This window comes from Peromyscus eremicus, chromosome 1 (genome assembly GCF_949786415.1).
Source record: "Peromyscus eremicus chromosome 1, PerEre_H2_v1, whole genome shotgun sequence".
NCBI lineage: Eukaryota > Metazoa > Chordata > Mammalia > Rodentia > Cricetidae > Peromyscus > Peromyscus eremicus.
The window spans coordinates 148,160,186-148,182,563 of NC_081416.1; the positions used below are offsets into that span (position 1 = coordinate 148,160,186).

At 39.4% G+C, this 22,378-nt stretch overlaps 2 long non-coding RNA genes across 8 annotated transcripts in view; one reads left to right on the forward strand and one right to left on the reverse strand.

Moving 5' to 3' along the window:
• LOC131919754 (uncharacterized) overlaps positions 1-19,890 on the forward strand; it is a 30,351-nt gene extending 10,461 nt beyond the window's left edge. For 2 of the 7 annotated variants that reach the window (XR_009381413.1, XR_009381411.1), the window contains exons 2-8: positions 6,693-6,880; positions 8,507-9,525; positions 10,314-10,404; positions 11,843-11,903; positions 15,281-15,411; positions 16,061-16,095; positions 17,627-19,890. This is a non-coding gene — a long non-coding RNA (uncharacterized LOC131919754). The other 5 variants (XR_009381416.1, XR_009381414.1, XR_009381410.1 and 2 more) reach the window with 5 other exon arrangements.
• Positions 1-22,256, reverse strand: part of LOC131919749 (uncharacterized) — a 43,516-nt gene extending 21,260 nt beyond the window's left edge. Inside the window, exons 1-2 of the long non-coding RNA XR_009381409.1 lie at positions 21,320-22,256; positions 12,413-12,592 (exon numbers count right to left, since the gene is read on the reverse strand). This is a non-coding gene — a long non-coding RNA (uncharacterized LOC131919749). The remainder of the gene's footprint in view (positions 1-12,412; positions 12,593-21,319) is intronic.
• Positions 22,257-22,378: the final 122 nt, after the last annotated feature.

A 22,378-nucleotide genomic window follows, 5' to 3' on the forward strand; every position in this document is an offset into this window, starting at 1 on the left:
GTAACAAGGAGGGTTCAAGGGGCGACACCTGCATCTCTCTGGGATTTTGTAAGCAGACTGCAGGTGGGTGGAAATGAGAATATGTGTGACCAGGTGGTGGGCAGAGAGGAAGGGCAAGAGTACTGAAAAAGACTACTGGAAATGGGGGCATTTCAGGTTCAGGATAAAAACCTGACACACAGGAATCTCCCAGGAATCTACAAGGATGGCCCCAACCATGACTCCTAGAAATAGCAGATAGCCTGAACTGGTCATCTCCTGTGACCAGGCAAGACTTCAAGTGAAGGGAGTGGGAAACCAACCCAGTCACATAACCTTCAACCTACAGTCTATCCTGCCTGTGGATGTGCTGAGGTAAGGGTGGCCTAGAAATTGATAGAGTGGCCAACCAATGTCTGGTCTATCCTTAAACCCATGCCTGGAGAGTAGGCCTACACCTGAGACCACCTGGAACATCGGAACTGAGAGGCTGGATGACCCAGAGACCTAGAATAGAAGCAAACATGACTGAAGGAAAAAAATGTCAGTGTAATGATGCCTAATGATATTCCACTATACTCATAGATTGGTGCCTAGCACAATTGTCATCAGAGAGGCTTCATTGAACAGCTGACGGAAACAGATACAGACCCACAGCTAAACATTAGCTAGAGCTCAGGGAATGCTGCATAAGAGGGGAAGAAAAGACTGTAGGAGCCAAAAGGTTCAAGGACACCATAAGAAAACTCACAGAATCAACTAACCTGGGCTCATAGGGGCTCACAGAGACTGAACTGACAACCAGGTAGCCTGCACAGGTCTGACCTAGGCACATCGCACATATTAACATTATATACATTGGTCCTCTTATGGGACTCCTAACAATGGGAGCAGCGGCTATCACTGACTCTTTTACTGGCTTTTGAGACCTTACTACTCATACTGCTCAGTCTTAATACAAGGGGAGGTGTTTAGTCTTACTGCAACTTGATATGCCATATTTTATTGATACTCATGGGAGAACTACCCTTCCCTAAACAGAAATGGAGGAGAGGTGGATTGAGGGTGGGAACAGAGGGGCTGGGGGAGGGGCTATGAGGAGAGGAGGGAGGAGAAACTGCAACCAGAATGTAAAATAAATTCATAGATAAATAAAAAGTAAAATGTGTTTATTATTTTCCTTTCCTTGACCATAGACTCTCTCATCTGAAAATATTATTGTCTACTTAGTATTACTTAAGCACACTTTTCTATAACTTTCAATCATATCTGAGAAAAAGGGATTGTGCCTGGAGCTTCTTTTTTCCTTTTCTTTCCTTCCTTCCTTCCTCCTTTCCTGCCTTCTTGCCTTCCTTCCTTCTTTCTTTCCTGCCTTCCTGCATTCTTCCTTCCTTCTCTCATTCTTCCTTTCTTTCTTTTTTTCTTTTTTGTCTATTAGTTTTGAGACAAGTTCTTACAGTATAGCAAGGTTGACACCCCATACACTATGGTGGCCAGGAATGTTCAATGAAGTACTTCCTCTGCCTCCATATGCTGGGAGTGGAGGAGCTTGTCACTACAACTACCCAACAATAAGCTTACATCCTCAGACAATAATCTCATAGTCACTGTCTATTAAATCTCAGCCTTGGTGCATAAATGTAGGGTTCTGTACCAACTTGTTCTTCTATGATAATACTGTACACTTTGTATAAAAGCTTTCTCTCCCAATCCCCATTATATTCTAGGAGCTATCCCACTGGCTGTAGATGCTTGTCAGATGTGTCTCATTGCTAACTGATGATTTGTATGCATCCTAAATGAATATAGCAAGATACAAGCTTTATATCCAAGAGCACCAACATAACTCATAACTCAATGTAACTAAGTTACATTGGAAACGGTGCTTTCTTTAAACCATATGGTGTATAATAATGTTTTACATTAGTATATATGTTTTTCAGACACAGTAGGTTTTGTATAAAAGTAGGTATGAATAATTCCATTAATAAAGATGTGAAGACTGGGAGGTAAGGGAGTAGCTCAGTAAATAAAGCTCTTATCATGCAAGGACTGGAGCCTGGATGCTAGAATCAACTTAAAGTCAAAGGACAAAAAGCCCTCTTAAAATTCCAGTGTGAAGGTCACGTGACACAGGAGACCAACAGAGCGGGATGGCTACATTGAGGAGCCCACATCTGTGAGCTCTGGCTTCAGGGAGACCATGCCTCAGTGAAAGAGGTGGAAAATGACTGAGGAAGACTGCTGACATCAAACCTAGGCTTCCATATGCATTTGCACCCATACACTTGCACAGACACATGTGTGCCACACACATGCCAACAAACATACACATCTGCACACTCACACACAAACACATGCAGAAAATGTATGCATAGAAATAGAAAGTAGTTCTATTTAATTGACCACCACATAGGTGAGCAAACATCATAGCCTCTCATATAATAATTATCAGAATTATAATATAAAATATTGCACTGACTGTGTGCGAGCAATGTGTTAGGCATCTGAAAGGCAAAACACTATGATTCTTAACTTCATAAAGCTTACTTTGTAGGCTCTTTTTTGCTTAACTTAATTTTTTAATCTTTCTATTACAACAAACATATTTTATTTTTAGGATTTTAAAACCTGATATTTTGTTTTCCCTTGCTATCTCCTTCGGCTGTCAAGGATGCAATGACATTCAATATTGCTCACTGCAGAATGAGCTGTGTGCATGGAGCAAATACCCTTCCATATTTCCCAAAGCTCCAAGGCATATAACTGTGGAAGATTATATTACTGACAGCAATCGTTTTAGTGTATGGCTGCATCGTTTTAGTGCCCAGCTGTGTCTTCTTAATGAGTGTCTATGCTGTACCTTTCCTTTTGTTTCAGGGTTCATCATATAACACATAACAAACTTTTCTTACAGATTGAGTGAAAAGTAAAAATCCCTCTCATAGTTTAAATTGGCCATTAGATATGCACACTTCATTTTGAAACCTTGATGTACCAGGGTAATTGTGGCATGGAACTAGTGGGAGTGACCAATCAATGACTGCTCCAGCTTGAGGACCACGCCATGAGAGAGAGACATTGCCTGGGTGGCCAGGAACCAGAACCAAACAGAACTGCCTGCCCATCTCACCCCCCAGAAAAAAGAAAAGAAAAGTCAATGAAGTGATTGACTGCTATACTCACAGACCCAGTGCCTAGCCCAATTATCATCAGAGAGGCCCATCCAGCAAGTGATGGGAGCAGACGCAGAGACCCACAACCAAACAGTAGGCAGAGCTTGAGGAGCCCCTTAGAAGAGGGGGAGAATGGATTATAGGAGCCAGAGGGGTCAAGGACAGCAGATCATGGCAGGCAGAATCAACTAAGCAGGGCTTATAGGTGCTCACAGAGACTAAAGTGGCAATCACTGAGCCTGTATGGGTCTGAGCTAGGTCCTCTGCATATATGTTACAGTTTTATAGCTTGGTGTTCTTGTGGGACTCCTAACAGTGGGAGTGGGAGTGTCTGTGACTCATTTACCTGCTCTTGGGACTCTTTTCCTCATACTAGGTTGCCTCTTCCAGCCTTGATACGAGGGTTTGTGCTTAATTTTATTGTAACTTGTTATGCTGTGTTCAGTTGATATCCCTGGGTAGCCTGCTCTTTTCTGAAGGGAAACAGAGAAGGGGTGGGTATGGGGGAGAAGGGAAGTGGGTGGGAGAAACTGCATTCAAGATGTAATGTGTGAGATAAGAATAAATTTAAAAAAATATTTTATAAGGAAAAAAAGAAGGGGTCTTGAAAGTTCTCAAATCAAGTTTGATGGCATTGTAAACTACTTGCACTAAATTTGAGCAGAAGGAATTATGGGGCATTAAAAAGAGGTAGCTCCAATAGTTGTTGCATAGGTTGTTATTTTGGTTAATTTTAATGTCAATTTAACAGAACTAAGAGTCACTTAGAATCTCACTTTTAGATGAAATCATACAGATAGTAAATGGCTACTGAGAGAAGAATTAGTCTGTCTACCCCAGGCATGAGCACCCTAATTGGTTATCTAACACAATATATATATATATATATATATATATATATATATATATATATATATACATAGATAGATAGATAGATAGATAGATAGATAGATAGATAGATAGACAGATAGATTTTGTATCTGTGTACACATACACACACACACACACACACACACACACACACACACATATTCATGACAGAAACATTATGTGGACCCAGCAGGGTATATTTACATATTCATGTGTGTGTGTATGTGTGTGTGTGTGTGTGTGTGTGTGTGTGTGTGTGTGTGTAGGAAAAAGAGGCAGTGCATTTGAGATTGAGCATGGGATTAGGGTAGAAGATGACATGAGAGTGTTGGAAGAAAGAGATGAAGGTGTAAATTATGTAAGTGCAGTACACATCTATAAAATTAAAAATAAATTTAATTTAAAAGACCGGTACAAGACCGTGAATATAACCTGGTGTGATGATGGAGCTGTGACTAAATATATTTACACATTGTACCTCTATCTGGGCCCTACAACTACTTCTTCCTAAGATGTACAGGAGGCCAACTGAGAAGATAGCATTATTCTGTCTTTAACTCTCCAGTGTGCCAAGCCTGCCCAAACATACTGACATTAGTTCAGGTGGAGGTAGGAGGACCAGGAGTTCAAACTTCGCTTTGGCTGCATAGATAGTGAGTTGGAGGCCAGCCTGGACTACAGGAAAGCAGGTCGGTCTCTAAAACAGAAAAAGAGGAGGGGGAGAGGGAGAAAGAGAGAGGAGAGGGGAGAAGGGAGGGAAGAAGGAGGGGAGGAAGGGAAGGGAAGAGAAGAGATGGGGGAGTGGAGTGGAAGGGAGGGGAGTAGAGTGGAGGGGAGGGGAGAGGAGTAGAGTAGAGGGGAAGGGAGGAGAGGGGAGGGAGGGGAGTAGAAGGGAGGGGAGAGGGGTGGAGGTGAGGGGAGGGAAATAGAGTAAAGCGGAGTGGAGGGGAGTAGAGGGGAGGGGAGGGGAGTAGAGTGGAAGGGAGGAGAGAGGAGTGGAGGGGAAGGAAGTAGAGTAGAGGGGAGGGAAATGTCAATAACAAACAAAGACAAATAAGAAAAGAACATAGTGCTTAGAAAAGATCAAAAACAGATAAAATTTATTCTTGGTTTTACTGTAAATCCTTACAATTTTTAGGCACAGCAGATAATGATGACTTTAAATAAGTGATATAGAATCTGCAAGAGATCTGCAAGTGTGAGTTTGAGGGAGGGATGGGGGGCACAGAGAGAAGTAGACAGATAGATGATAGATAGATGGAAGGACAGATAGACAGGCAGAGAGACTGAGTCCATAGGTGGATTGCCTCAGAATCAACCTGATGAAGGGAGACATCAGAGCTCTGTTTTCACTTAGATGTTCTGCATTTGAACTGAAAATAGCTATTATTAAATTTTGATGTATTATCATTTAAATTATTCAATTTATTGTAAGAAGTCTTTTTTAAATCCATTTTCAAGGGCTACAATTTGTTATGGGGAGCAAACTAATACAGCTTTTGCATAAATGCACAGAAGAGAGTTTATTGGTTTTGTGGCATTTATCTATCTATTAAGAATATTATGTGCATGCTGACAAAGATTGGTCAGGCTAATGGCTCTGACTGTAGAGAAGGTGGTTCACTGCTGCTGACTAAGACAAGTCACAAGGTTGTTTTTAAAAGCCAAACAACACATTTGAGTAATAACTCATGTCACACAATAAGTCACCCTGAAATATAATGGTTTAAGGAACCATCATGCATTTCTCTGAGCATGTAACCATGCTCTCAGTATTCCACGTCCAGCTGCAGCTGTAGTTTCTAAGAGTATGGTGATGGAACACCCAGAGTGGTCTCACTCTCATGTAGGTGCTGTCTAACAGAGATTCCTTGTCTCAGCAGGTCAATCCTGCATGGATTTCTTTTATTCCAGACGCTTTCCAAGGGAGTAAACCCCAAACTGAAAGTACTACGCAAGCTCTGTTTCAATTTTGTTTGCTGGGGTTCCACAGGGCACAGTTATGTGATTAGACATCACACCATGCTATGGATAGAGATGGAATGTGTAATGGGAGCCCATCACTGCAGCTTCTCAACCCAACAGTACACATATATACATATACATACACACACATATGCTCTCAGCATCATTTATCACTTGCAGTTTATCAAGCCAATAGTACGTGTATACATATGTTCTCACCACCATTTATGAACATGGAATATAGACAAGTCAGAATTCTTTACCCTCTAATTAAAAAAAAAACAAACATTTTTTTCAGAGTGCAGACCCATAGCCACCTCTTTAACATTTCAAAAAATAGAATAATTTCCTGTATGAATGAGTGCATCTGAAGGCTTCTGATTACATTGTTTTAGAAGAGTATATAATTACGTGTGCTTGGAGTGTTGAAGTGGGTTCTTACTGTGTAAGGCACAAGTTTTACTTCTCAACAGTGGGATACATGTGGGAGCACGCACATGAGTTTCAGTCTAGAGGATGGAGTTGTGGGATACATGTGGGGAGCATATGAGCTTCAGTCAGCTGGACAGAGTTGACACTAATAGTCTCCTAACTTTAACTTCCGTTTTTGTTGGAGGATGATATGAGTTAATATATATGTGCATTGTGAATGTGCTGTGCAGGCTTTGTGGCCCCTAGTCATTTTTTTCCTTTTCTAAACAGATGCTCATAATCAATGCCCTTGAAAGAGGACTTTTCTGTTAATATCCACCAAGCACCGTTGGAGACTCTGACCCCAGGAATGCCGCAGGCAAAACAGCAATGGGCTGCAAACTGCTTCCACCACGGGCATTCTCTGTCCAGCTTCAAACACTGGTGTTGCATTGGCCGTTTATTTCTTCTTTTATGCAGTAAGTTGGGCTCTGAAGACACCAGTTGGATGTGAGTCAGGTTCGCAAGGCACAAGTCAAGTGCTTTATATCTTGCTTGGTGAAAGGGAAGCCTGGGGTGATGATTTTTAAAAAGATTTTTAAAGCATCTGACATCTTTGCTTCCTTACCAAGTGTAGTACAACTGCACGGGAAGCTAGGACAGCATTAGAATGTGAGTTTAATGAGGCGAGTTCCTTCTCCGACATGGGCTTTCAATGACTCTTCACCCTGTGCACGCCCAGGGCGTGATTATCTCGTCTCTCTTCTTTGTCTGCCCCTTTTTTTTCCTTTATGTCTGTTTCCTTGCTTCGAGTTAACTAAGCACAAAGATTACCTACTTTTGGTGATGCTCAATAGGACCCAGACACAGAAGACATGACACTAGAATGTACCCTGCCTTAGCTCTGTCAGGTCCATCTGTATGTCTTTTTGAAACACCACTGATTTTTTTTTCTAAAACAAGAGTAAAAAATGATCTGTAATACTCAATTTCTGATCTTGTTTTCTTTCACTTCATATTACTTCAATTTGGTTAATTCAAATGTCACTTCACATTTCATTCTCATTCTGTCTTAACTCTGCCTCCTCTCTCCCTCCTTGTCTCTCTCTCTCCCTCTCTGTCTCTCTGTCTCTCTCTGTGTGTCTCTGTCTCTCTCTTTCACCTATGAGAAAAATAGCTAAAAATATTTCAAAACCTTTATCTTAACCTTAACCACTGTCCCCTCAATTTTTAGAATATTACTCTAATCCAATATTTTTTAGGATCAATAGCCATAGAGATAACTGTTGTCTTCTGTGGGTTTTGTTATTTAGTTTAATCTTTTATGGAACAGACTTTAAAAGTGCTGGATCCTTGGAATAAAAAAAGTATTTTTATAAAAGTTAGGGAAATTTACAATAGCACTATAATTTATCTGACATTGTACAGTTTTATAGGATGTCTTTGTCTTACTGAAAGTTATCAGGTGGAGCACAAAGTGTCATGTGACTGGTCTCCAGCATTTGTCATGGTTACTCACTCAACTGCTTAGTGCTGTCTGTGGGCCTTGTCCTTGAAAATGAACAAAGCCTCACTTTTACATTAGCGTTCTGTTAATTACACAGCACATGTCACGTGCACACACACACACACACACACACACACACACAGGGACACACAAAATAATAGAAAAGGAGGAGGAGAAAAAAGGAAAAAAGAAAATAATGATGCGTACACCTCACTCTCAGGGAACTTTATAAGGTATTTTTTGATATAGAGACATTATTTCATTTTTTATTTTACAGTACATAATTCTTATTTAACATGGGAAATAGTAAAATATTGTTCTGATATATGACAAATAAGTATTTTTCATAAAAATAAAATTAAATAATATCAATATAGTGAGCATAGTAAAAAAATGCCCTTTAGACAAGTAAAAATAGCTTAGTCAGGAACTCTAGTATACCTAAGTCTGCACCAGATAACCAGAACCGAGTAATATCACTCATTCAAGATAACCAGACACAGTCCCAAAACCCCATGATGCCCTGGAAAATGTATAAGCAACATACAATGCTTTGCTCTGCACATCTGGAGAGATCCCACCTTGATCTGCCCTGCAGCTGGAGAGTCTCCCCCAGGATCCTGACCCTCAAAGACACTGTTAGTGGCTAGACCTGACCTTCAACTAAGATACATCACACAGGTGAGCAGCCTTGGGGAGGGAGGCTCAGGACACTAGTTAGGAATTTATGTGATGACCTTCAGCATAATAAAATATACCTTTTGTTATACTAACTGCAAATATCTACCCTCTTGTTTACAAGAATCACATACTTAAGTCTAAAAATTCTCTTCAATTAAATTAAGTGAATTTCCATCTGTTTATCATTTATAAAATAAGTATTTTTCAACCCCAAAAAATTTTTAAGATATTTTTATGACATTTGATACAGCAGAGACATCAGAAATGCTCCTTTGTGGCCACTGATGGTTACTGTTACTGTGTTTTACAGATACATTGTTTTAAAACTATCAATTATAATTCAAAATTCAGAAAGTATGATTGAGAAAGATATCAAATTTAAATAATATTTTATTTATTACTGTTCTGTGTGGATGATGTGCGTGGGGGTGGCACATGTGTGGAAACTGGTGGACAACTTGGTGGGGTCTCTTCTTCCACCTTGAGTTCTGAGGATCAAGCAAAGATCATCAGGCTTATGTGTCAAGAAGCTCTTCCTGCTGAGCTTTGTCACTCAGCCAATGTCAGATTTTAAAAGAGAAGGCTAGCCACAGCAGGAGTTAGCACACATCCACCAGTGTGCGTTTTTTATTTTTTATTTTTTTTTGAGGATTTTTATACATGAGGCCAATGAATTTTCTCATCTCTTCCTTGCAACTCTTCCTGTGTCCCCACAATATCCCCTTCTCAAAACACTCCATTTTCAAATTCACTTCTTCTTCCTCGATAAGTAATTTTACACTATATATTCTACAGAGTCCAAGATATACCTGGGCTCTCAGAGCCTTGGTGTGTGTTGTGTTACAGATACCCCATTAGAAGATAGACACCCACAGTCACGTGTTATCTGAACTCTGACAACAATCTTGTGTTGCTGAAGAAACCGCTTGATGACAGGTGAGACTCGCAATTACAAAAGGCCACAGGGGCAACTCTTGGCTCCACACTGTGATCTTTTCAGCTCTTATTCTCACAGGTTATCGCTGTTCATTCATGCAGGAAACATTAGGTTCTGTATATTTTTCTGGGTTTAGAGAAGGAGCCAATAATTCTAAAATTGTGTATCTGTTCTAAAGTGCCCTCTTATCTCTTAACCTGTGAGATGAGTATCTCATAGGATGCAACAAATGAAACAGGAAACATAACCCAATGGAAAAAGAAATTATTTCTCTCACTTTATCATCAATAACAGATCTCCAAATATGTCTCTTTGGGATTAAGATTTGTTTAAAAAATTTTAAAATTTGAATTTTAAAATTAATAAAAGCATTTACAGGATATATGAATTCTAGAATGAGGTAGAGTTCTGATTCTTTTACTGGCTTTTGGAACCCTACTCCTCATACTGGGTAGTCTCTCCCAGCCTTAATACATGTTTAGTCTTACTGCAACTTGATGTGCCATATTTTGTTGATATTAGTGAGAGACCTGCCCTTTTCTGAACAGAAACAGGGGAGAAGTGAATTGGGGGGCGGGAGTAGAGTGCTAGGGGGAAGGACTGGAAGGAGAGGAGAGAGGGTAAACTGCAGCCAGGATGAAAAGTAAATATTTTTTTTTTTAATGGGGAGAATTCTCAATAGCTAAATCTCAATTGGCTGAGAAACACCTAATGAAATGTTCTACATTCTTAGCCACCAGTGAAATGGTAATCAAAACTACTTTGTGATTTCATCTTAACATGTCAGATTAACCTGTCAGAATGGCTAAGATCAACAGAAGAAGCGACAGCTCGTGCTGGGGAGGATATGAAGCAAGAGGAGCACTCCTCATTTGCTGGTAAGAGTATACAAGCCTTACAGCCACAATGGATATCAATGTGGCCGTTCAAGTTAATTGCTGCTCTAGTCATAATAGCCAGAAACTGGAAACAACGTAGATTTCCCTCAACAGAAGAATAGATAAAGAAAATGTGGTGCATTTAGAGGATGGAATATTATTCAGCTGTTTAAAAAAAATGAAATCATGAAATTCATAGGTAAGCAGGTAGAACTAGAAAAAGAAATGATTGTAAGTGAGGTAATTCAGACTTGGAAATACAAGTATGGTTTTATTCACTTCTATGTAGATATTTTCTGTTAAGTCACTGATAACCAAGCTACAATCTGTAAAGCCACTGAGATTAAGTGTAGAGTAAGGGACTGTGTGCATGTGTGGGTTTTTTTTGGGGGGGGTTACAGAGAGATCATGTTAGGAAATGAAAATACAATATATAGATATAGATGGATGGGATGCTAGAACGGGAAGATAAAGTCTGGAGCGGGAGGAGAGAGAGTAACTGAGGAGGGAATACAGGGAGACACAGCTAAAATTAAGGACAAGTTGAGGGGTAGTATGGAAACCTAATACAGTATAAGCTTATACATAAACACACACAAAACACACACACATATACATACATACATATATATATACATATATATGTATATGAAGGTTAGATAAATGAAATCACTAAATAATGGGGAGGATAGAAACCCTACAGCCTTTTCTTGTTACCAAATAAATCTTCCAGTACCAAGATTGAGTTGCATCTAATTGAGTTGTTGGCCCAAGGTGTCCCATGGAAGGCCCCAAACAACCCAAGCTGTTGCCAAGACAATAGGTTTCGCTCCACAAACTACAGCAAAGCCTTATTGCTGAAGACAACACATATATCTCTCATTGAATATAGAGAAATAAAGCTGATGTATGGTGATGTATTGTGTCCCCCAATAAACTGTGTCTCCCAATAAAATAAAACTTCCCAAATAAATAAAATCGGAGGAAAAAGTCAGCCACTATATAGCTGTCAGGCAATGGTAGCACACACCTATAATCCTATCACTTGGCAGGCAGGGATCTATCTGTCTGGATCTCTGTGAGTTCAAGGCCACACTAGGGAACAGGGCCAGGTGTAGTGGTACACACCTTAAATTCCAACACTAGTTAACCATTGGGGTATGGAGGTCTGTTCAGACAGACAGGAAGTGACAAAGCTGGGCAGGAAGAGGAAGTGATGTAGTTGGACATAGAGAGCAAATCAGACGGCAGAACAGCAAGAGATATAGGCGTGGATAGACAGGAAGTCTCACCTTTGGAAGCTGCTTTGGAAGAGTTGGTGAGGTGAGGTTAGCATGTGGCTGTTCCTATTCCTCTGATCTCTATCTCAGGTTTTCACTCCTTTATCTGTCTCCATGTTTTATTTTTATTAATAAGACCATTATAAATTTGTCTACAGTCCCCTTATGTTTAAGGACTTCATAGGAGTCAACTGGGATTGAAGACTTTAAAGCCAAAAGGTATAGTTCCTAATACGCTTTTGCTGACTCTCAGTTTTCTTTGCTTCTATCAAACAATGATTTGGCTTAATCCCTCAAGTTACCTAGTGGGTTGCTGTGGTCTGTAAGACTTGGCTAATGCTGAATGTTCTAGCAAAGCCTTCAGCGTTTGATCATTGTATTAAAACAGTTGTCTTTACTTTAAGTATATTTCAAATACTTGAGAAACCTGTGCTATGGCATGTATTTAGAGTTGCCAATAATATTGGCTTGAAGACATCACTAGTTCAGGAGCCAAACATCACTGTCAGGTGCAATTATCAGAGAAGCTTTATAGAGGACAGTATGATCCTACAGAGACTTCCAGACTTCCACAGCTTCCTTTAGTCAAGAAGACTATTTTAAAAACCTAAAGATATATAATCAGTTCAATTCTTCTAATCTGTGCAGTGTTTTTTTTTTCTGTCTGCAAAGACATCAGAAATTATTGCACCATTGGTAACTATGGCAACATTGCAGAAGTGACTTACCCAAAGCTGTCAGACTCTGCATGGGACTCTCTTGATAAATACTAACTGGAAACACAGGAAATAACCAGCACTTCAGTCCACTGTTTACCAGTCTTCCATCTGCATTATATGTTTTCTGGTGTTTATGTTTTGCTTAAGGTCTCCTGTGTATTCTCTTTCCGTGGTATGTTTTGTCTGTAGCTACAAAAGTAAATGAAACTATTTTAAGTACACATGAAGAACGTCTCAGAGATCACAGATCCAATAACTTGGGTTTACAGCAGTTGGATTCATTGAACCTGCCTCACATTGTTTCCCAAACTAGTCTTGAGCCCCTGTGTTTAAGTTATCTCACTGCCTCAGCTTCTCCAGAGTTTCTAAGAATAAAGCTTCACACTGCTGTGCCTGGCAGAGTCAATTAATTTTAATATAAAAGTATGGAAATGCATGATATGATTCTGGTAGAGTTTTATTTATTATGAGAACTCCCTTCCTGGCTGGAATGCAATTACCTACTTCTAATTTTGCCTTTAAGTAGTGGAGGCAGAGAAAAACTCGATATTAGCCTCATGAGAACAAGGCTCCACCCTTCTGGCCTCAGTTTACCCTAACTAATTCCTGATTACCTTCTTACCAATGCAATTTCACTGGAGTCAGAGATCCATGGATTTGGGAAAGACACACTTCAATCTATGCAACTCATTTCTCTCTCCTTATGAGAAAAACCTGAAAACTCATTAAAAAAATGTATTTTAAAGTTTATCTGGGAGTACATTTAGCTCTGTGTGTACATGTGTTTCATATCGATGAGACATGCCAATAATGAATTGAAAATATCTGAAATAAGAGAGTCTAAACATTTGCAGATTCTTTTTCTTGTTTATGCCCTAAGCAATACTGCATTTGCAAACAGGTTCGTTGATTAGGTATCAATATCAACAGAAATGAATGAAAGCCTACAGGATGAAGTACATAAGACATATGCAAATTCTACATCATAAACAACTTTAGGTTGTGGTATTTGTAGGGGTTCAAATAAACACCAGATAAACAGAGAGTCAATCTTATATTATATTTTTTATATTGTATTATTTATGAGAAGAAAAATCAGCTCTGTGCAGTTTATTTTAGTTCATATGAAATATGACACTTTAAGTTCAAAATTGACAAAGATTTTCACTAGGGCTTGGTGGGGTGAGGCATGTGGATCCTAAACAAAATGTCCCTGATGTGCAGCTGTGTGTCCTGTCCAGTGTCCCTGTACAGCTCACAATTTTGTTGCTTTCACAAATACATGAAGGAAACAATTTAAATGGAGAAAGATTTATTTGGTGCACAGCTGCCTGGATCATTGTCCTTAGGCCTGCGGTGAAAGAGAATATCTCTCCTCATGGCAGCAGGAAGAAGATATGAGCTAATGGGCTCCTCCTCCCCCTCTTTTGGTCCATCTGAGCCCAAGGTGTTGAATGGCACTGACCACAGTCAGAGTACATCTGAATTTACCATTCATACTGAGAGCCCTCCCAGAAACACCCAGTGTACTTACCAATTTCCCAAGTATTTCTCAATACACTCAAGTTGACAGGCAAATGGCCACTGTATTCTTCCCTTCTTAGTTTCATGTTCCTATACAACCATACATTTCACTAGCATCGTATACAGCCATGGCCTACTTATCACTCTAGGGTTCATGTATAAGTCTCTGTTTCAGGTGTTGACATAGATTTCCTGAGATGCTTTGTGGTTTCAAATTGCTACTGTACACATTGTAGTAAGGTAGGAAAAGACAATGCTATGGGAAAAGACAATACTGTAGAGTTTTGCAAGGCCTACAGGATCATTCTGTGAGCACAGATGGAAATCCAAATGGGAACCTTTGCAGTGTTAGAATTACTGGCTTTCATTTATACAAATCTTCTCATTTTACAAGCTTACTGTGGCTCAGAAATGCCACCCCATCAATCCTCATGGCTGCTCACGGGGACACTGATGGGCTATTAAAATGGTAAGTGGGTTGAGTTCTAGAAAATAGTTATCTCTGTTAACCTAGGGGCAAACAAAAATGATCTCAACGGAGAAACGGATTTGTATTACTTCCCAAGGTGGGAAGATTTGACAAGAGGATTTGACTCTGACATGCTTATTGCCTAGTAACGATGTAATTAAACCAGGCTAGAGAAAGGCCAGGAAGGTACAGCAGCTAGTTAATCTAATGGTTCCTCCAAGGAGCTCGATTTGTTTGGAGGAGAAATGTTAACAAACTTTCCACAGTAATTCTGTCTTTTCCATCTCTGTGTTTTCTGCCAGCAGACATAAATACGTCTAAATCTTTACACAACAAACAGAAGTATGTAGGAGCTGTGTCTCCATGTTCCTGTCTCAGTACAGCTGTTACATGAACCTCTCTTCAAGAATGAAAGTGATTCAGATTAGGGGTGAATCTCCAATGTGTTATTGAGTGTTTAATTAGGATACAGGGATCCACAGACACACTGAGCCTTTGGAGACCACTTTGTTTGAATTTGTGTGGGTGCATTTTACCTTTGAGTAGACTACTCAAAAATGGTATCATGCCCGATTTGATTTAAGGCCCACTTAATGAGATGGTACCCATACAGGATATGATTTGGATGACCAAAAACCATAGACTCAGAAACCTAGGGTAAAACCAAATAATACTGGTCTAAAAAAATAAACATAACAATAAAATGACTTATAATGATATTTTGCTATATGCATAGTTATGTGGCTTATTCTGTCCTTATCAGAAAGCTTCCTTCTATGGCAGATGGAAACAAATACAGAAACCCATAGCCAGACATTACAGAGAGAGAGTCCTTGGAACACATATGTCTAAATTGGATGTCTCCATAAAATCCTTCCCCTCAGAGCTCAGGGAACCCTGCAGAAGAGGAGGCAATGTATGTAAGAGCCAGAGGGGATGAAAGACACCAGGACAGCAAAACCAACTAAATCAACAGAGCAAGGCTCATATGAACTCACAGAGACTGAAGCAGCAGGTACAAGCTGACACTGTACCAGGTCCTCTCTATATATATTATGGGTTTTGTTTAGTATTTCTGTGGGACTCCTGGGTGTGTGAACTAGTTCGTTTCTGATTCTTGTGTCTTCTCTTGGGACTCTTTTCCTTCTCTTGGTTTGCCTCTTCTAAACAAAGTGTGATGGCTGTTATTTTATCTTGTTATATTTTATTTTATTATGTTTGGTTGCTATCTCCTAGAATCCTGTTCTTTTCTAATGAGAAACAGAAAGGGAGTGGATCCAGAGGGGAGGGGAGGTAGAGAGGAAGTGGGAACAGTAGAAAGAGGGGGGACTGTAATCAGGAAATATTGTATGATAAAAGAATCTATTTTTAACAAAAGGGGAGGGGAAAAGGAACCTGTAAAAGGTGAGCTCTAGATGGAAGAATCTGGCCTGACCCCAGTTCCTATTCTCACCCTTTACTTCGTGTTTATGGATGAAATGTGATCACTCTGCTTCCTGGTCACCAGACAGCCTCACATTCCTGCCACCATTCCTTCCCTGCCATGATCAACTGTATCCCTTCTAGAACTATAAGCTAAAATAAACCCTACTGTCCTTTTCCTTCTTTTCTTTCTTTCTTTCTTTCTTTCTTTCTTTCTTTCTTTCTTTCTTTCTTTCTTTCAGGCTTCAGATTTGAAAGATGTTGGAAAGTGGCAGAGGTAAGAAACCCTTGTTGGTAAGCAATAAAGCATGCGGGTAACACCGCTCTACACAAATTCATCTGATGCAATCTTGGCTCATCTCTACTTTTTTATAAGCATGCCATCTTCACTGCACCCTAATATATTTTAAAGCATGAATCAAAGTGTGACACATGTCAGTTCAAGTTCAATTCCTCTGTGTTTTGTGTCCGGAGTGTGTGATGTCTTCAGCAATAGGGTCTTAATGTCAAGTTCTGGGAGGTAACAAAAAACTGCAGTAATGGTTGGTGTTTTGTGAGTCTCTTTGACACCATTAGTTCACAACTCAAAGGGAGATTTCCAGTGCTTGGCCCTGGGATTTAGGGCAGAACTACTCTCTGTGTAGGCCCCTGAATACATTCCAGAGGGAAATGCAGCCCTGTGCAGCTCAGCTCATTGTTCCATGCTTCCTTTTGTCCTGGAATGTGACTTGAACTTGACCCTAGTGCAATCACATGGCTTGTGAGGATCATTAGTTTGTTAATGTGATAAAGATTCCATTCAGCACATACTATGTGCTTGGTAAATGGTACTCACCATTATGACAAATTACAATCACTTAAAATAACACTGGAAACATGTTATTGTCACATCATTTGGAAGCCACAAACTGTGGCATGGATGGAAATCATGAAGCTACATCCCTTCCTGCATCATGTGACATTGCTGTTGACTTGAGAAAACCCTGAAGCATCAATAACTCTGATTATGGGCTGACTGCTGCTAGGCAGTGTAAATGTCTGTCAGGAAGGGTGAACCAGCCAGCTTTTCTCAAATGAGGCAGGTGTGAGCCTCCTAGAGACAGACACATGATTTCTAAAGGTGAGAATGAGGAATTATAACAGAAGCTCATTATAGATAAGTTGGAAGGCATTTGTTAATCAGGACTGCTGCTGATGGAAGATGCAGCATGTTAATGCTAGGAAAAAAATGACTTCCACACAGAAACATCTCTTTTATTACATGGCTGAAATGTGCTCTGAGGCTTACAAAGGCTTATTATAAAACAAGATATGTTTTGTACATTTGACTTAGTTTAGAACATCAGAATAATGATTAAAAAGCATTATGGAATAAAGTATGATTTATGCTGAAAAAGTAATCATTAACTTTTATGACAGACATTTTTTTAAATGGTAAGTTTCACATGAAAAACAAATCAAAACTAATCTCGAAGGAAAAAAAAATAAACCTGTAAGGTTGTCAAAGCTTTTCCCTTCTGTAAAACATTGAAGATGTGGGCACATCCTGGAGAAGTGCCTGAGGATGTCTGCCATCCTCCTTCATGTCCCCACCTTGCTGTTCATGAGACATGGGGGACGAGCTTAGCCTAAAGAAGCATTCCTGTGATGATGGTCACTGGGAGATATCCTCAATTTCAACTAACATGTAAGGGATGTTCAATTCTCTTATAGTTGAAATAATCCTGAAAGCCTGTGTACAAAAATTGTATGTTTTATAAAAGACAACTATTCCAGATTTTCTTATGGTTCGGATTTCTTCTTAAAAGGCATGAAAGTAGAAAAGGCCATTTCTGGAAAGAGAAAGAAGATGAGGAAGATGAAGAAGAGGAAGAGGACAGACAGAAGTGTCTAGGGGATCAAGAGGTCAATAGGGGTCAATGTGAACATTCCATAGATAGGCACACATCATAGTGAAAACATTGCTTTGTATAGTCAATACAATATATGCTAATAAAAAGAACAAAGGAAAAATGTACCAATAAATTTTGCTGTAAGAGGAGAGAAAAAAATAGTGAAATCCCTCCAGAAAGTAAGCTGTACCGGGACCTGGTGTTCTGCATACACTCCTTGCATCTGATCACTTTAGAGTCCAATTACTCTAAATTCCCCTGAACCCAGTTCTTCATCTCCAAAATAGACTGAAGATTTTCACTTTTGCCCTCTTAGAAGGATTAAAGGGAACAACATCTGTATGCATCCCTTAGTGCGCACAGTAGGCTCTCATTAATAGTGTCATTTCTGCACCTAGTAAGAGCATTTTCCTCCATTGTTTGAACAACTAATTTTAGATGAATGTATCAACCAGACTGAGTGTGTGGCAAGGTCAGAAAATGTCCCTGGACCACTGTGTCTCAGGAGACACATGTGATACAAACGGAGTGGCCAAGTCATACTGATGAGTAGAGAAAACACTGAACCAACCAAGGCACAGCTCAGGTTTTTATTAAGTCTCCCCGGAGCTGGAGGTGCACAGTCATGTGGGAGTTCATACTTCCTCTTTTTCTGAGAACTATTGGCACTGCCATTGGGAGAAATGAAAGTTGTCAACCAATACATGGATGACTCATGGAAGCCAGCATCCTGAAAATGTCAGAAATAAACCCATTAACTCAATAAAAAACAGCTGAAAAATGGCCATAAGATATTGCAGTTCACCAGGGATACAGATGGTGGCACATGCCTTTAATCCCAGCACTTGGGAGGCAGAGGAAGGCAGAGCTCTGTGAGTTTGAGGCCAAGCTGGGTTACAGAGTGAGTTCCAGGAAAGGCACCAAAGCTATACAGAGAAACCCTGTCTCAAAAAAAAAAAAGATATTGCAACATTCTGACTACGAGTCTTAATTAGAATTCCATCCCCTCCCACAGGTACATGTGCCATTAGATTCTGACTGGACACAGTATATTGGGGATAAAACTATCTTCAGAAAGGAGAAACAGGAAATGAATTATAGACTATGGAGGACATTATGGTGCCAAGTGATATTCAAGGTGACTGGAGCTAACTCATTGGACATCTACAGCAGGCAGTGAGATATGCACCTCAGAATATGCAGAACTTAGAAAAGATCCCCAGGGACAGAATCTGGAGTAAGGATTCATGACAATCTAGAGGCAGGAACAGAGCAAGCCTTGGCAGATGGAGGTGGGCTTGATAGCAAAAATAAAATAAGAAGCAGAAGTTTGAAGTAGCACTGAAGCCTTAAAAATCTTAATCAGTGATTACATGAGTGATCTCACTCTGGGTCCTTAAGCGTCATCAGTGTGTGACTGTCACAGAAAGGATAATGAGTGATGTCAACAGAATAAGATAAAGAGGACCAAGTGCTTAGAGGGAAAATGCATACCAGAAAGTTTACTACATTTTAAAATGTGCTATTGTCAAGTCAGGGGTAACACTGAAAGTTTATTTTTCTATCTAGTTTTCTCCACTTTACTCCTTTTAAAAAATGTGGGATTTAGTTTTAATAATATGTAAGAGTTAAATTTTCTTAGAAGACTACTCAAAAGATCTGTGTGGAGATGTTATAAAAAAAGATGAAACAGCACAATATTTTAAAACTTTTAGTAAGTTTGTTTTTTTTCTCTAGGAAACAAACAAAAAAAAATGTGAGTTGTTCTCTTTCCAGAACTATCTAAATGCACAGATGAGCCTAGGAGGGCGTGCTGAGAGGTCCATGAGCCAAGTTCTCAGCCTGCATCTGCCAGGCATGGCTTGTCACTGATGTTTTGGTTAACTGGAAGACAGGATAAACCCACTTTTAATTTCATAATTAGGTAACTATACTCTGAAATATCAGGCATTCACATATGGAAAAAGTAAGCACACAAGAAGTCACAAAATAATGTTTTTTCCATGAAATATTTTCTAGACAGTTGTCCATTGATTTTTCTTCCTGTATTCACTTTTATACTGAGGTTGAACCAAAGTTTTCATACTTCAAAGTGAATCAGTTATAGATAGCTTATAGATGAAATACATGAAAGTCTTTCTATGAGCTTATAAGATGATGGGAGTTTTCCATGAAGATAAGTTGCTAAATTCTGATTTAAATTGAAATTGAAATTTTCGATAATTCTACTAATCATAAAAGCAGTTTACCTTGCACTCACTTAATGATCCCTCAACCTATATTGAATATTCTTTCTGATGAATAGAGCAGTACAAAGGGACATGATACAGGGAGGAGATAGACAATGAATGAAGCAAATTAAATTTATGTACATTGTGTCAAATAGTAATAATTTCATAGAAGATGAATAAAGCCAAGGAGGAAGGTAGGTTTGTAGGAATGTGAAAAACAGATTGAAAAGGCACTTTCTAAAGACAGGAAAATACACACGTGCTGAGGAAATAACTATTGTGACTGTCTCTTGAAAACCATGGAAGACAGAACAGAAAGCAGATGTCAAAACAGCCTTTCCCTGATGGGGGAAGGGAGCTAGTGTAGACAAAAAAGAGTGTGCCCAGGAGAGTCAGTAGGGAGTAAGGGAGCTCACCTAGGACACTGGGTGATCATGGTGAACTGAGGACAAGTTGGAATGGCATCTGTACTCTGAGAAGTATAGGTCAACAATTAACCATCAAAATATAATAAAATCAGATGACTAGATTCTAAATACAAGGTATAAACTATTCTTTGATGAGGCTTTGGGATATATTATCACTCAAAGGTTCTTGTTGCCAAACCTGATGACTTCCATTGATCCCTGGATCCCCCACTGTGGAAGGAGAAAGCTAACTCTCCTCATTTTCCTTCTGCCACCACACTCGTGCCATGATATGTACACGGAAACATGCACACACATCAACATACAAAAACGCATAGACTTACAAGCAAACTAATAAATACAGGGGAAAATAATTAGAATACTTTGGGAAAAGATGAAGTTATCTTTTGACAAAGATGAAGTGATCTCCCCACGAAGGATTCCTTCACTTGGAATAAATTTTTTGGTTTTTATACACTACTCACAGAAGCAGGATCAAAGACTCAAAAGTCAATTCCTTTTGAACAAAGCAGACACTGCTGGGCTTTATGAAACCATCACAAATTACCTCTAACTTGTTCACTCCATTTTCACAGACTGGCCTGTTATAGCATGTATAATGCCTATTATAAATCATGCTAAACAAAAGAAACACTTCTATACATGCCTGTGTGGATAATCCCCTGAAACTGAAAGTTGAAAGTCAGTTTTAGTTTCTTGTTACAGAATCATGTCTCAAAGGAAAGCACATGTTGTACACCTTGAATAAACTATCTTCAGTGCCCTTCGTCTCTGAATTCTTAGTTTAAAATAAATGATGTCTCTGAAAATTCATGTCTGGCAAAATTTCAATATCCTTTAGCTCACTGTCTTTCTGGAAGACATTTGGCTGATGCTCTTATACACAGAACCTGTTGTGGATGCTGAACCTCTGCTTTTAGTTTCTTAAATATGTCATTTAACCTCCTTACCTTTTAAAGATAGGAATAAATTGTTCCCTGGACTTTTTCACCTACTGAAACATCTATTGGTGAGATAATGTCTACAAAACAGAGTGACTGTCTCACCAAAAAGCAGTTTGCTCCATTTTGACCCTGAAGCTGAAAATGAAACAGATAAAAACAGAGATGGGGGATGAAGGCAAGTGTCTTTGATTTCCCAGAGATGAGGAATGGGTGCAGAGGTCTATGACTTCACACAGATGAGGATGGAACAGAGGTCTATGATTTAACAGAGATAGGGGATGGAAGCAGTTATCTGTGATTTCATAGAGGTGGTAATGGAAGAAGTCTATGACTTCACAGAGATGGGATTTGGAAGCAAAAGTCAATGATTTCACAGAGATAGGGGACTGTAGCAGAAATCCATGACTTCAGAGAAATATGGGAATGGAAGCAGAAGTTTATGATATCACAGAGATGGGAGAATCAAAGCTGAGATCTATATCTTCATAGAGATGGGGATAGAAGAAAAGTCTATGACTCCACAGAGATGACAATAGGGAGCAGATGTCTGTAACTTTGCAGAGGTGGGGATGGAAGAAGTCTCTGACTTCACAGAGATGGGGGATTGCATGCAGATGTTTGTGACTTCACTGAGATGGAGATGAAGATTGATTTCACAGAGGTAGGGAATGTAAGCATGCTGGAGATTTGCTTCAGCAGGGGTTTTCAGGCTTACTCTTTTCTCATTATACTGTACCATTCTGTATTTATAAACTGAACTTTTGCCTTTAATGGCCTCAGGCTCTGGATCTGAACTCTAGGCATTTCATCCTTGGGATCAGGTGTGTCTAGTTAATCTCTAACATTCCTGTTCTTGGTGTAATTGGGAAGGCACAACGGAATTCTCAGTTTTGCTGTGGCAAGATTTTTTTCTGAAGAATTATTTAATTTAGAGAAGCTAACATTGTACACATTTTTATCCTTTACAAAAGTCCCCACAAAATTTCTTAAAAGGAAAGGCATTAATAGTGAAAATCATTAAAAATACAAGTAAAAAGATGCTGGAAAAGTGTGGTCTGCAATATC